Genomic DNA, 14,277 nt, shown 5'->3' with positions numbered 1-14,277 from the left:
AGAATTCCACTTCAGGAAATGGTCACAGAGGATGTGGTTTCAGAATATTTAGTTTCCATGAGTAAGTGGAATTGGTTCTGGTTGGGACAGTCTGGATATCTAATACAAATGATACAGATGTGTGAGGCAACTGCAGAAATAACTTCTGGGCTAAAGCAGGTTTATATTTTCTGTGTGTTGATTGCTCTGTTTTTCACAATAGCTCTGACCTGACTAAATCAGCAGTGAATCTTCAAATATTTCTGTTGGCTATTAATTTAAGAGTTCTTTTCTGCAGGAAGAGATTCCCTTTTAGAATGAATGTTAGAGCATAGTGTTTCCTGTGAGATCTGTGGGCCTCCAGAGAGAATTGAAGTCACTCTACCAATTGCTTAAAGTTTCATAGTTTAAATGCTATTGCTAAATGATTTTAAATTGTTCTGAATAATGCAGTAGTTCATAAGGGTTGCTTTGTGTTCTAGCAGAAGGGCCAACTTTGAGGTCTCATAGTTGGCAGGGGGACCTCAAAATAAAATACTTTCGTAAGGTACCTACCCTATTCTAGCTTTGTGAGATCACAGAGCATAACTTATTCTGCCCTTCGTAGGTCTACTCCACTTGCAGATGAATTTGTTCCTACTACAGATACGTGTTTCTGTCCATGAACAGGCACTTCTGGACAGTTTCTTTGTTTATTGTTTGGGAGAATTTCTATGGGAAAACCTATACTTTTTTCATTCCTGTAAGTGATTTTCACACCAGCATTTATTCAAGTAACTTCTAGATTTTTGTCTAGACTTCTCATTGTAAAAGAGACTTTATATGTGATGCAATGGTGTACGGTCATATATATATATATATTTTTTTTTAATGAAACAGGTTCATTACATCAATTTACCCAAAGTCACGGTGGCTTTATTTTCTCTAAAGATAATAAATCTGAAGCACTGTCATTTATGAAGTCTCTTTTTCATTTTTTTCATTAGAAATGTAGATTTGGCTTTAAGTGGAGGTAGGTCTCAGGAGAAACTTTAGCCATCATACATTTTTTGGCTTTAGTCAGGAGAAACATTTCAGTTTTCCTTTTATTTTCCTGTTTCCCACATTGTTGGAGTGAGCAGCCAACTGATAGCTGCAAGGAAAAATCAGATATCGCTCTCCTCTTAGTTTTTGATGGTCTGTACTTCAGCTGTACTAGAAGAATTTTTAAATAGTGGAGAAATCAAAGCTCCTCAGAGTGGCTATACCAGCTTTCTTCAGGAGATGTTCTTTTTCATGTCTTGAACAAGGTTTGGGAAGGAAGAAAAGGTTGTGAAGAAGCCAAGTATGCCCTTTCCAATCTAAGACATAAAGAATTAATTCTAGTTTTGCCAGCTCCCTAACATCCTTTCAGGCCTACACAGTGTCTTGGAGAACTTTGGACTTCCAAGAAGAGCAGAGGTATGCAGAAGATAGCAGAAGGGTTGAGTGGGAACACTGAGGTTTTATTCTGGTTTTGACTAGGATAGAATTAACTTTCCTTGGACTGGGAGGGAGCACAGCTGGAGGGCTGAGCCCAGATTGGTCATGGGAGTATTACGTATCATGGGATTTTATGCTCAGTATATAAAGGAGGCGAGTGCTCTTCTGCTTCCGCTTCTGATTGGTGCGGCGGGATTTTTCTGCTGTCACCGGGTGGTGAGCAACTGCATTGTTTGGACTTCCTATTGTTACTGTTGTTTTGTAACTATCATTAAACTGTAGGGGTTTTTTTTATTCAACCTATGAATTCTCTCTTTATTTGTCCTCCCTTGTTTCACTAGGGAAGGGGGAAAAACATCTGCATGGTGATTGGCTACTGGCTGAATTCAAACTGTGACAGGTGTACATGTCTGTGGTAGGCAGGTGTGGCCAATCTGCAGAGCTAGAAGATTAGGGCTTATTGATGAGTGTGCCATAAGAGATCCAGTAATAGATCTTACAGAGGCCAAATCATATTCTAATGTGGTAGACTGGAAACACTGTGATTATGATGTACATTATTACAACCTAAATCAAAGAGAGTCAAGAGACTGTACCAAAGTTTTCAGGATTTTAGTGGGCCTGATGTGAATTTTCTGGTTTTAGAGCTCTTGATACAGGATCATCTCTATCTTCTAGAGTCAGGTAGGACTCTAGTTACTCAGGATTTGGGGGTCTTTCAGGTATTACTAGAAAGATGAGGTGTGATACAAGTCCCTGCCACACAGTTGTATAGAGGCTTTGAAGTGGCGATTGAGCTATACAGATTATTTTCTTTTTTAGCCTAGTACAGTAAGTAAAAATGTTGAGGTAGGAAGAGAAAGCTATAACCATGGAATCTCAGATCACATGATTGACTTTTATCGGGACTGGAGTACTCATATATGTTCAGGAAATTGCATGAGAAAAGTATTGAAGAGCATTCTGGTGGTCTTCCAATTCCTGAGGTTGGATGGTAAAGAAGTTGGTATCTTTGAAAACTAGAGATATGACTCTTTGAGCAGTGGTAGGCATTTCTTCAATTTGTGGCAAAAACTGTGAAGTGAGAACATCTAGGAATTGGGTCAAGGTCCTGTAAGGCTTGCACTGCTCTTGTCAGAAGTGCTGTGCATCCCATAATAATGAATAGCAATTATGAGGACTTACTGCTCAGATCATAAAGAGATAACTCAGTCATGAGGTTTTGCATTATTTGGTTTTAGAGCTGAGAAATAGAAATTGTAATGTAGAGGTTATTAAACTGAGAAATGTAAGACTCAGTGTTAATCTAAGCAATTATTTGGGTTTTACTATTCTAAAAGAATTGTCGTTGCTGTTTTTACCCCAGTTCTCTGACTGATTTTAGCTATTTAGTCATATCTATATGGTCTCTAAAGTTTTAGAAAATTTTTAACATTCATCCCATTATATACAGCTTTCAAAATGATCATTTAAGGACATTGTTCATGGTTGGCTGATACAAACCATGAAATGTAATTGTATATGCCCCAAAGCAAATAAGCAAATCACTTCCTTTTGGGAAAAGACTTCTCATCCATCTGTTTTCTTTCAAAGGGGGAGGTTCCGTTTTTACACATGAAGTAGTTGAGAATAGGGCTGCCTAGATGGTATCACTTTTCATGTGTGTGTTTGAGTTGTTCCAATTTTTGTGTCACTGAGTTTTCTCCTGAAATGTTACACATTTTGATACTGGTTTGTGCTGAGGTAGATCAGAGAGTGACTTTGTACTGACTCCTTGCACACTGTTTCCAAGCCTAGATGAAAACTTTTAAAATGGGGCTTGGAGAGTAGTTCTAACAGGTCCAATAGGAACTTTTGATCCAGCAAAATTTAGATCTAGGAATTCAAAATAAAACAGTACCACTTATTGCATAAGGATGCCCTTTGAAATGAAGGAAGGAGGGATGGAAGAAGGAAGGAAAGCAAGCCAGCACAATGAAGAGAACCTTTTCTAGATCCAGAAATGAAGGAATTTGCCGTGAATTGCTAAGCTCTGTTTAATACATTATACAAGCACTTCTCAACTGGAAAACTTACAAAGGAAATATGTTTAAGTAATGACCACGAGTATAACATTAACCATTTTTAGAAAAATTGTATTCTTTAATCATTTCAAGTCTATTTTAAATACAATTAGGAAGAAAAGGATTCTAGTAGTCATCTATTTATTCAGTTTTCCAACTTCCTAGTTTCCGTCAAAGCCTGTGCTCTGTTTATTTTCCATTTGCTGAGTTTGCATTTCAGTTGGTTAAGAAACAAACTTTTGCCTGATTTTTAAAGATTAGCAGTAGGTTATGGGAACATATTTGAGATTAATATGCACTCATCTCCATAAAACAATATTTTTACTGTAACTTAAATGATACGTTGTTTCTGAAAGTTAGTTAGCTATACATTTAGTGGAAGAGATAGTGGAGATGAGTGTGTAAAGCACCTGTGAAGAATGCAGAAAGCAGTATAGAAATGGTGGGTCATTTACTGTCCACGTGTAGTCAGAGCAGTCCTGAGGAGTACTTTTCCTTTCCCTCATATTAGAATGAATGACTTCCACATGTAAGTCAGAATTGGGGACTGGAAGTTACTGGATTGGGTCCTGCCCCATAGGAGCACTTACTAGTATCTAGGAGGAATTACAGCCTCCTGTTTGAGGAAGGAGGCTACGAGTAACATCTAGTTTGTATGTATGTATGTATGTTAGCCTATCAAATAAGAGGCTGGTTTTTAAAGAAACAATTTTTTTTCTTTCTTTTTGGTAGTATATGCAGAGTGACTTGCAAATAGTAAATGCCTCAAAGACATTGCTAACTGCAGTTTTATAATTTATAAGTCACTTTATCAAATAGATTCTGAAAATCAACATACTGCATAGAAACAAAGGCTGAGAACATCATTGTATCATTCTGTATCCCTTTTAGGTGTGAAATCAATGTTGGTTCCAGCTATATATGATACAATAGCGAAGACATTGGGCCTGAGCCATCACATGACGGGTAGATATTCTGTTTTTCAAATTTGGAGGAATAGGCATCCTGACTCCGTGTTAAAATATGATTAATAAATTGATAGAGTTTTTAATAGTACTGCAGATTTTAAATATAAATCTAATTGATATTTACAGAAACATTGCATTAAAAAATATTGTACCTAATTCCAAATCCAGTGGAAAAACAAAATGCTGATGGCTCTTTCTTCCATCATTTGCTTCTTCCACTAGTCAGGCCCCCTGGCCTTTCCACGTCCAAGTCCTGATCAATTCTGCCACAATTACTCTGTTTTTAGCTATATTTCAGCTATATTAAACAGAGAAGTATTGTTTATGCTGTTGCTCAGATAGTAATGCAATAGGATATAGCCATCCAGTGAGTACTGACCTGAAGTTTTTTTTAAACACACCTTTTTTAATATAATGTGCTCTTGTATGTTGCATTACTTTTTTTTTTTTTTTCCTGCTGGTCACAAAGCATATCCACCTCGCTTGATGCATTAACATTTACCAGTTGCTGTCTTGATTCTGCATTTGTATTTGGCACATGATATGTTTGCAACTATTCCAATCTTGCAACTATTCCAATCTGCTGGTAATGTTCTGAAATTAGGTATTGTTTATATATATGTCTGCATAATTGATTTACAGACCCCTTTCTTCTGTTGGTCGTTGCTACTGAATGTTATGCAGCACAATTTAGAATCCTTCCAGTGTTTGATGGCTTCCAAGTTGTTTATGTGTTAATGGTAAGCTCACAGTAGATCTTGGCCTGAAAAATACAATTCTGCTTCAAAAGACCTTTTCTCATCTGAATGTTTTTATCTTGGCTTTTTAGTGTTCAAGATTAATTTACACTTCAGTTTTATGCATATATTTTGATATTTTTCAAATTTCTCCAAAATAATACTGTCCTTTTTATTTGAGCACTCTTCATAGAGGAGCAGGTATTATTATATCCTAACCAATTTGTAGTTCGTCAGTATTTATGAGCAGATGGAGGAGAGGGGCATAAGCTTCTCTTTTGTTCCCTTAAAGACCTCCTAAAGTTTTAGCCCAAAAGTTTTGACTTCAGTATATTTAGTGCACTTTCATTTCCTGATGGCTTACAAAGCATTGAATAGTATGCAAACAATTAAGAAGAAAATACTGGCTTTTTTCATAGTTAATCTGGCATCAAGTAAAAAATGGAAAAAAGGGTGTTAATTTTCATGCAGTAGAATACTCCTTTCCAGAAAGTATATAAATGCAGTGGTATGGTCCAGTGTTCCCCTGTATTTATGAAGGAGATAAGGCAGAGTTAAAAGATGCTGTTTTAGTCATAAGATGCAGCCTCAGCACATGGAGGGCGGAAAAAAAGATGAGTTTAGTTTCCATTCTTCTTCAACAAGTATATATGCCTGATTGTCAAAGTTTCTAAACCAATGCAGATCAGTAAATAAACCAGTTTAGGACAGGAAATAGTGTATTCATAATCAGGATTTCTCTTTATGGAATCATTCCAGAAATTGAATTTTAAGAGAAATTTTATCAAGTTAATTCCACACTTTTATTTTTAGTCCCAAAATCTAACTCGCTGTCTTCCAAACTACTGAATTTAATATGTTTGTAGTATCACAATGATAAGACATGATAGTTAAATAGAATGAACAACTTCTCTTTGTATTCCATCTATCCTTATGTGAGGTAATAGGTAGAAATCATAAACTGATAGTGCCAGGCTCACGCTATCCATTCTTTGCTCTACAAGCCACCTTCCTTTTTATCTTCTAGTTACAGTCTACTAACTGCAGAAATTGTTTACCAGATAATGATATTGGGAATATTATTTTGCCCATTTTTAGTGAGATTTAGAACTGGAATTCTAGTATTCACTGCATGCCTGATGAATGGCAGTTCCATAATTAGCGTATGAACTGATGATATGCCTATCATGTCTTCTGTTTGCGAAGATGAATCTGTATGAATGGCTGTTAATCTGTGTTTGCTTATTAGAAATACATGTTCTAGATTGATTCCTCAGGTTTGTTCTTCTCCTTAGAGTTTTTCTTCCTGAAAATGAAAAATTTCCTGAAGTCCTAAATGTATTACAGAGCTTATGAAACAGAAGTTTTAAATACAGTTATTGAATGCCTATTAAAGATTTTACAGTGAAGCGTTCTTGGGGTAAACAACAAGGAAATTATTTTGTGGATGTTTTCTGTTTCTGTGTTTTTCCCCAGAAGGTCTGAAAACCAGATGTTCTTTCTCAGCAGGACACCATATATTCTTGGGAAGTAGATGATGACCTTTTTTTTATTCTCTGTTCAGCCTGCCTTATTTCCATGTTCCTAAACCATACTGGGATAGATTCAAGGAACCATAAATGCTGAACGAGACTGCCAACGTGACAACATATGCTTCAATAATAAACTGTGGTAGTCCTGTTCTGAAACTTTATGCCAGACTCTGCTTTTTGCAAAAATTCCCAACTGCCTAATAAACATGTGGCATGACACAACTTGTTTAGAGAATCTGTATGTCACCAGGAGACTTCTAAATAATTTTATAAATGACAGGAACTTGGTTGAAATCAGCTTGGGTTTTAACTGTTGTTTGATCTGCAGAATCTTAATGTATGTGACCACTATTGAATTCCTGGGAACATCAGAGTGAACCTGTAAACAGCATCTGATTTCATCCTTTACAAGTACTATCACAAATACCCTTAGCAATCCACTTCTAAACCCTTTTTGAGAAGCAATCAAAAATCAGTTTTTCATTGCTTTATTGTGTCCTTTCATACTGATCACAACTTTGTTGTGTACAGAAGAACATCTTTTGATAAGACAGCTCTTCTTTCAGGTTAGGATATGTGAATGAATGAAAGTCTAAATGTGGAAAGAGGGGAAAAAATACAAAAAAAGTTGGGGGTGGGGACTGTCTGTGGTGGCAGAAGCTTTTAGCTTTTCCTAGTAGAGGTGAAGCACATTTAATGATATTTAGGACGTTACCTTAATTTTTTGTCTTTATTTCTCTTCTTATATAATATCAGAACTTGCATTTGATTAGCTGAGTGATACATTTGTTTGTTTCTCAATGTGAAGTAACCTCATTTCAGTATTTAAGTGCATTTTTTCCAGCACTGGTTTGTTTTACATAAGAAGGGTATGAAATATATTAATACTTATCTTTTTCATTTTAATTTGTATTATAGGGAGTCCAATGCCATCTTGATCTACCAGAAAAGAATTTCAGTGACTGCCTGTGCATAGTTAAGAAAACTAATGTAACTGGTGTGATGTGTGATGGGTTTACTATATAATAGAGCTTTAAGGAGAAAAGTATCACAAGTTTAAAAATTAAAAGTATAAACATACTGTTTTTCACAGAAGCTAATTGCTTTATTCTACTACTGAAATTAGCTCCCGAAATACCAAATTCAAATAAGCACATAAAAGGTGATACTGTTTTTATAATATGTGAAAATGTGTAAAGTTTGTGAATAGTTAGTATTTTCTCCATACATGTATCAACACATGGGTGATTAAGATTCCTTAAAATACTACTTACCAGTACAAAATAACAGTGGATTAGATAGTATTATTAATATATTGTTTTCTGAATTTTTTAATAGAGCTCATACATTTCAGATGTAAAGCCATAAGATATTATTGTTAGAATAATTAATTAGGTTAATAACTGTCCTTTAGAAATATTTTTGTCATTTTTGAGTTTAAAAAATAAAAAGTCCGTTTTCAAAAATATGTCATCATTCTGGATTGAAGCAAACCAGAGGCTTTTCATCATCTCAAGAGAGAATGAAATGAGAATTAAGAGATAATTAAGTGGGAAACTGAACACTTGAAGCTGGTTTCCAGCATTAAGTGCATCTTTTGGTACTGTAAGAACTCTATTTAGGAAGATCTGAATTTCTGCAGTACATCTTCACTGGCTTTGAACTCTACTATCAAATTTTCCTGTCATACTTGTTCATTTCCCACCTCCTTATTGTAATTGCAAAATAAAGTTATATGTTAAAGTTCACCACAGGTTGTATAGCAAACACTTAGCTGAAATACTATTAGATATAGAAATAGTATTTAATACAGGTGATTTATTTTTTTTTTAAGTAGCAAAAAAAGTAGCACGATAATAGAAGTTACCATTTCTCTTGTGTGAATTATATTGTGAAATTTTTGGAAGTCATTAGCCATGGAATTTGCCTACTTCTAGTTAATTCCTCTTAGGGAAAAAAAAAAAGGACATCTGAATGTAGCAGACAGCAGATAATTTGAGAAGCTTCCCTTTCAGATTAAATTTGTGACTGGAGGGTAATGTGTAATTTAGTAATTAGATAAGAATTCCAGTAAACTCAGATTTTCTGACTCCTGGTCTATAATGCCAATAATGTATTTTTGCTTTCAAAACATAGACTTCATTCTGTGATGATGAGAACAAGTTAGTAAGTGTGAATTTAAAAAAAAAAAAAAAAAAAAAAAAAAAAATTTTACAGTTGTCTCTTACAATGTGTCCTTGAAAACAGGGAACATGATGAAGCAGCTCTTTTTTTTTTTTTGTGTCAGCAAGTGAATTGTTGCTTTCTTGTAATATTTTGATCTAAAACACCGACATCTGTGTCAATATAACTGTTAAACATGTATTCACTGTAGTTTGAGTTTCTCTTCTTTTTGAAAAACTGCAGTGCTGTGGCTTTTTTTTTGTTGGCTGTCTCATTAAACCATCCTTTCTGACTGGATTGAAGCATATATTGTGGTTTCCATAACTTAGTTGAGTACATGTTAAAAACCCTGCTTTCCAGATGGATGGGCTGACAGTGTGCTCACTGTAGATTTCCCTGTTATTAATTCTTGTTCTTTGGTTTCTGTTTGCTTTTCCTCCACAGCCTTGCCCCACCCTTGCATCAAGTAGTCTCCCTTTTCTGTCTGGGTAGTATGGCTGAATGTGAAAAAAGGATTTGAATAAGTAGGCCATATGGAGCTTCTCATTCTGCCCTAATTGAGAACTCTCTTCTGTTTGCACTACCAGCAGGGTACTTAATGTAGGTGCTGTAGAGTAAATGCAATCCTTTCATCATACCACATAGAATGGTTTGGGTTCAAAGAGACCATAAATATCATCTATTTCCAACCCCCTGCCCTGGGCAGGGACACCTCCCACCAGACCAGGTTGCTCAAAGCCCCGTCCAACCTGGCCTTGAACACTGCCAGGGAGGGGGCAGCCACAGCTTCTCTGGGCAACCTGTGCCAGTGTCTTACCACCCTCACAGGGAAGAATTTCTTTTGTTCACTCTTATTCACAAGGCAGAGTGCAGCTAGAGCCAGTTTGCTTCCTTTCAACCACCTTGTTGAAACAAACTGATTTCTTCACCACCACCACCTCTGTCCCTTGATGAACACTTTCAGATAAACTCTCATCTTTTGATGGTCTGAATCACAAGGCCTGTATTTTATTTTCTGACCTGTGATAAGAACTCTGCCTCCTTGGGGGTGGCATGCTTCCTCTTGTCTTCCCTCTCTCGTTCAAGGAAATTACTGTATTTGGGCTTTTTCTGAATCCCAGATAGACCCAAAGCCCCTCTTTAAGGCTGAGGAGGACACACAGTCATTAATGGAAGTCACCCGTGATTCTGAAACAGTAGTGGCTGCAGAGCTTTTGTATAATGACAGCTAAGTCAAGGGTCTTTCCTTCAGTTCCTCTGTGTATGGCTATCAAGCAGGAAAATCTTTTACTCCTTCAAGTATTCTGTGGTATTTTCCAGTTGTTTGACATTTTTTAATGCTTCCACTCATAGAAGATAACATGCCACAGAGCAATCTCATATTCCACCAGCCAGCATAAGAAAAGCATTGTAAAGCACTCCGGTAGAGGATACTTCCATCAGTGCCACAACTATGGTAGTCCTTCCAGACTATTGGTGTGGATGATGTCACTGAACACAAATGAGAGTTTTGAACTAGTCTTCATTGGCCATCTCTCTTCAGAGCCAAACTGGTAGTCTTTGAAACTACATTTATGTCAAATAACATCAGATACTTTAGTATGGACTTTACAGGTAAGGGCCATAGGATTTGATTTGCTTTTTTGCCACAGCATAATTCTCTAACTCTGTCCCTTTTTGAGGACTCTTCACAATACTCTGCCTAAACTGACAGCAGGTACTATATTGGTGGGTATTTTTAGAAGCAGTAACTGTATACCTCAGCAATCTCAACATTGATTCAGTGGTGCCTAGGAGGAAACAAGATCTATTGCCTTTCCATACCTGTTGAGTTCTTTGTATGATAGTAATAACAGCCTCCCATTTCAGATCTTAAAGACTCTCCCTCTTTCCATGATTGGATCATTAGCTTCTAGGAAGACCTATAAAAAAGTTGTTATATCACTGCAAGACTTTGAACCTATTTTTACTTCTGTAGTGATGATGGCTTTCCATTTGTGAACTAATACCAGTCTATGTTAAATTTTATTCTTTGGTTCACTTCCTAGCCAGGCTCTGCAAGTAAAAACAGTATCTGACACCTTTAGGACATATAACCTCATCTGTGTATGGGTGATACATGTGACACTTCTGCTCCTTGCCTCCAAATAAAGCTGCATTAAGTCTGCCTCAATTAAATGGGTTGTTATTTCTCAGGCTGTAAAGAGCATTTCATCAGTTCTGGCTTTGGTAGCAGGATAACTTCACCTTCTCTGTGTCTCTCTCTGTCCTCTGGGTTACTGACATTGGATGTGGCTTTTAAGGATCTGGAGATTTGCTGCAAATATATTACAGACCAGGAGGAACTGAAGCTTCACATTCTTATTTTAGAGCACTATCCCATTTGAAACTCATTATGGTCATGTGTGAAAGACCCGTGCATCTAAATGATAGAGTTACATAGTACATTAGTAAGATTGTATGAAGTGTCTTTTCTCTTTCAAAAGATAATCTCCAAAAGAACCTTACTGACATACAAAATCAAATTTATTTCTGAACCAAATTCACAGTGAGATTAGGTGAATTACATTCTTGCCTCTACACATCAGGTGTTACTTGAGTAATCTTATACTCTCAGGATTGATCAGAATTTTATCTTTTTTACTTCCCATACTGTTAAAAACTGCCACTTCTTTCTTAGTTGTGGCAGGTGCACCTGCCCAATGAAAACAGGGTTTCCTGGCTGCTGAGGCGCAGCAGCTCGGGGCTGCCTTTGCTCTCAGGGCCTCACGGTAGTTGGGGCCTTTGGCCAGTGGGAGCCGCTATTGACTGCAGGTCAGATTGGGCCTGGGCATCAATGGAGTCCCCTGGGAGCCATTTGGAGCTCATCCCCTGGAGCAGCAGCTGCAGTCAGGACTCTCCTCTTGGGTCAGGACACTGCCCAAGAAAACTCCTTGAGGGACCTTGGGTTGGGACGCTGCCATGGGCAGGTCCTCAAACTTGAGAGTCCTCACTTGTCAGGTGAAAGTGTTTTGGGTTGCCGTTAAACCATAGGTAGCAGGGCTTTGTAAAGCGTTTCGGGTTGACGTTAAACCCCAGGGAGTGGGGCTTTGTTCTGTGTTTCGGGTTGCCGTTAAACCCTAGAAAGTTGTTTTGTTCTCCTCTCACAGACATTTGAACATGTAATTTACGGAGAGCTAGTTACCTGTGTTAGTTTTTTTGGGGTTTTTTTTTTTTGGTGGTTGGTTGTTTATTTGAGAGCCTCTGTAACAGTTGTGTTTCTGAGGGTGTGTGTGGTTGAAGAGACAGATGTTGTATTTCACCACGTTTAACTTGTCCCTTGAGTCAGAGAAGAACAGGACCCCAGTGGTTTTGACATGGATGGGGCAGTTTTGTTATGAGGACCTCAGTAAGTTGACAAGCACCCCCACCATTACATCTGGACCAGGAACAGTGATAAAACTGACTCTTCCAGACTCAAAAATCTTAAGAACACTGGATTGTGGATGGCTGTCATTGGATGAGGACTTCTGTTTCTCTCCAGCATAAATGATAGGAAAGTGTAATAGACTCTTTTAAACTATCCTAGGTGAAACAGAATTTTGTCTTAGTTTACCTGGAAATCTGTTCCTTCCATGTCAACTGCAATTATTTTCGAATACCTACATCAGCTAAGTAAAGAGATAAGTGGAAGTCAACCCATTGTTCTACTCTTTATTTGCCCTGTGGTTTTACCAAATGCTTTTTGGGTTTCTGGCCTGGTCTCTTCCTGCCACCTCCCTTCCAAACATGTCAGAACTGCCTGTACCTTCACCAGTGTTTTGCCATCTCTGTAGCCCCCCAAACTGATGTGAACCTTAATAAAGCAGTGGTTTTTTAAGAAACCTAAGATTGCTCCCCTGGGTAGGTAGTGAAACAGTACTACTTCAAGTCATGTTAATTTAAAACTATGTATGGAAGTGCTTCTAAGAGCATGTTGTGTAAGAGCTGACCATCTGAAGCCTATCTTCCAGCAGCTGACCATCTGAAGCCTGTCTTCCAGCAGCTTGTCTCCTAGACCCTTTTTTAAATGTTTTTTGTACTCTTTCCTTTCCATCTCTGTCTTGCACTTCTATTTCTCCCTCTCCCACACACACAAATATCCACTGTAGTAACCCACCACTTGTCTCCTGCAATGGTTCTCTGGACAAGAGCGAGGTGAGCAGTCACAATTCTGGCCTTGTGCCAGCAGCGTTTGAATGGGGGTTGTCTACTTATTGCCGAACGCAGTGATTCACAGCAGGGTTCTGCCTTCCCTCTTGGTGGGCACACAAACCTGTACGTTTCCTCCCTGCCTGGCTTCCAGTTTCAACAACCAGTCATGAGACTCCATTCCCCAGTCAGATAAAATTGAAATTTGTCAATGGATTCAGAAGTCAGCTATAGAGATGGGAATCCATTTCAGAGATCTCATCAACCTTTTTTTCTTAAGAAATAATTTTGGAAAAGTTGGTGGCTTAAAAGCCACTGATGGTAGCATTGAAAAATACACATTTTCCTCTGTAATACAAAAATAGATTAAATAATCTTTATTATTGCAGATCTGATTAAATAGTTGGTAAATTATTAGTCTTTCTATATTGTCTTTAGTCAAATTTTTAAGAAGAAAGTTAGTGCTACAATATGTAATTCTTCCACATACCACTCAACAGTGGTACTGTAGTACTGTAAAAGCAGTCCATATGCAAACAGATTTCATTTTCAAGGACAACGGGTCTTTCAGGGTGGGATCTTTGTAGAATTTCAGTGTGGCTTAGCCATTACGTTCTGCTTTTGATTTGTAGAATGAAAACTTCTGGAATGTTTTCATTAAAACTTATGAAGAGTATTTTTTGCCTCTGAGGGTAAACATGGGATCTTAAAATAACTGGTACTACTGATGAGAATAACTTTTCAAAGTAATATAAAGTAACTTGTTTGTATATCACAAGAGCCAACAAGTTAAACAGGATTTTTGGGACATGTTGTACTTAGTATTGGAAATAGTTATTATAATTAGCTGTTGATGGGATTCCCTTTAAATGCATGGGAGACATCAAAATACAATTCTTAAGGGCTGTGGTGGGGGATATATTTTGGCACATAGGATGAAATATCAGCTTGGGCAGCTGAAATAAGTTTTTGTTAGATGTTTGTCACATTTTCAACTTTGCTGCCTGAAGGAGGTATGTTATTTTTTTCCCCTAGATAGAAATACATGGACTAGTTGAACTTTTAAAGTTTTCTGGATACTGGAAATGAACGACATGCTAAATTGGATGATGCATGGGATTTGTATATACAGCATTAAAATCTTGCATTTTTAACTGTTTATAGGACAATAGTTTCAGTGAAAAGTTAGAATTAATTTGAAGGG

The 14,277-nt window shown here is 37.2% G+C and overlaps 1 protein-coding gene and 1 long non-coding RNA gene across 2 annotated transcripts in view; both read left to right on the top strand.

The window, feature by feature from the left end:
- MINDY3 (MINDY lysine 48 deubiquitinase 3) overlaps positions 1-14,277 on the top strand; it is a 50,124-nt gene that overhangs the window by 20,444 nt on the left and 15,403 nt on the right. The gene's annotated exons all lie outside the window — the stretch shown is intronic.
- On the top strand, positions 11,968-13,818 carry LOC113476762. The gene is made up of 3 exons (XR_003397777.1): positions 11,968-12,095; positions 12,192-12,193; positions 13,806-13,818. It is a non-coding gene; the product is annotated as an uncharacterized LOC113476762 (long non-coding RNA).

Source organism: Athene cunicularia (genome assembly GCF_003259725.1).
Source record: "Athene cunicularia isolate RWA chromosome 2 unlocalized genomic scaffold, athCun1 chr2_part1, whole genome shotgun sequence".
Lineage (NCBI taxonomy): Eukaryota > Metazoa > Chordata > Aves > Strigiformes > Strigidae > Athene > Athene cunicularia.
Note: the sequence above shows the minus strand (reverse complement) of the source record. Positions and strands in the feature narration are given on the sequence as shown.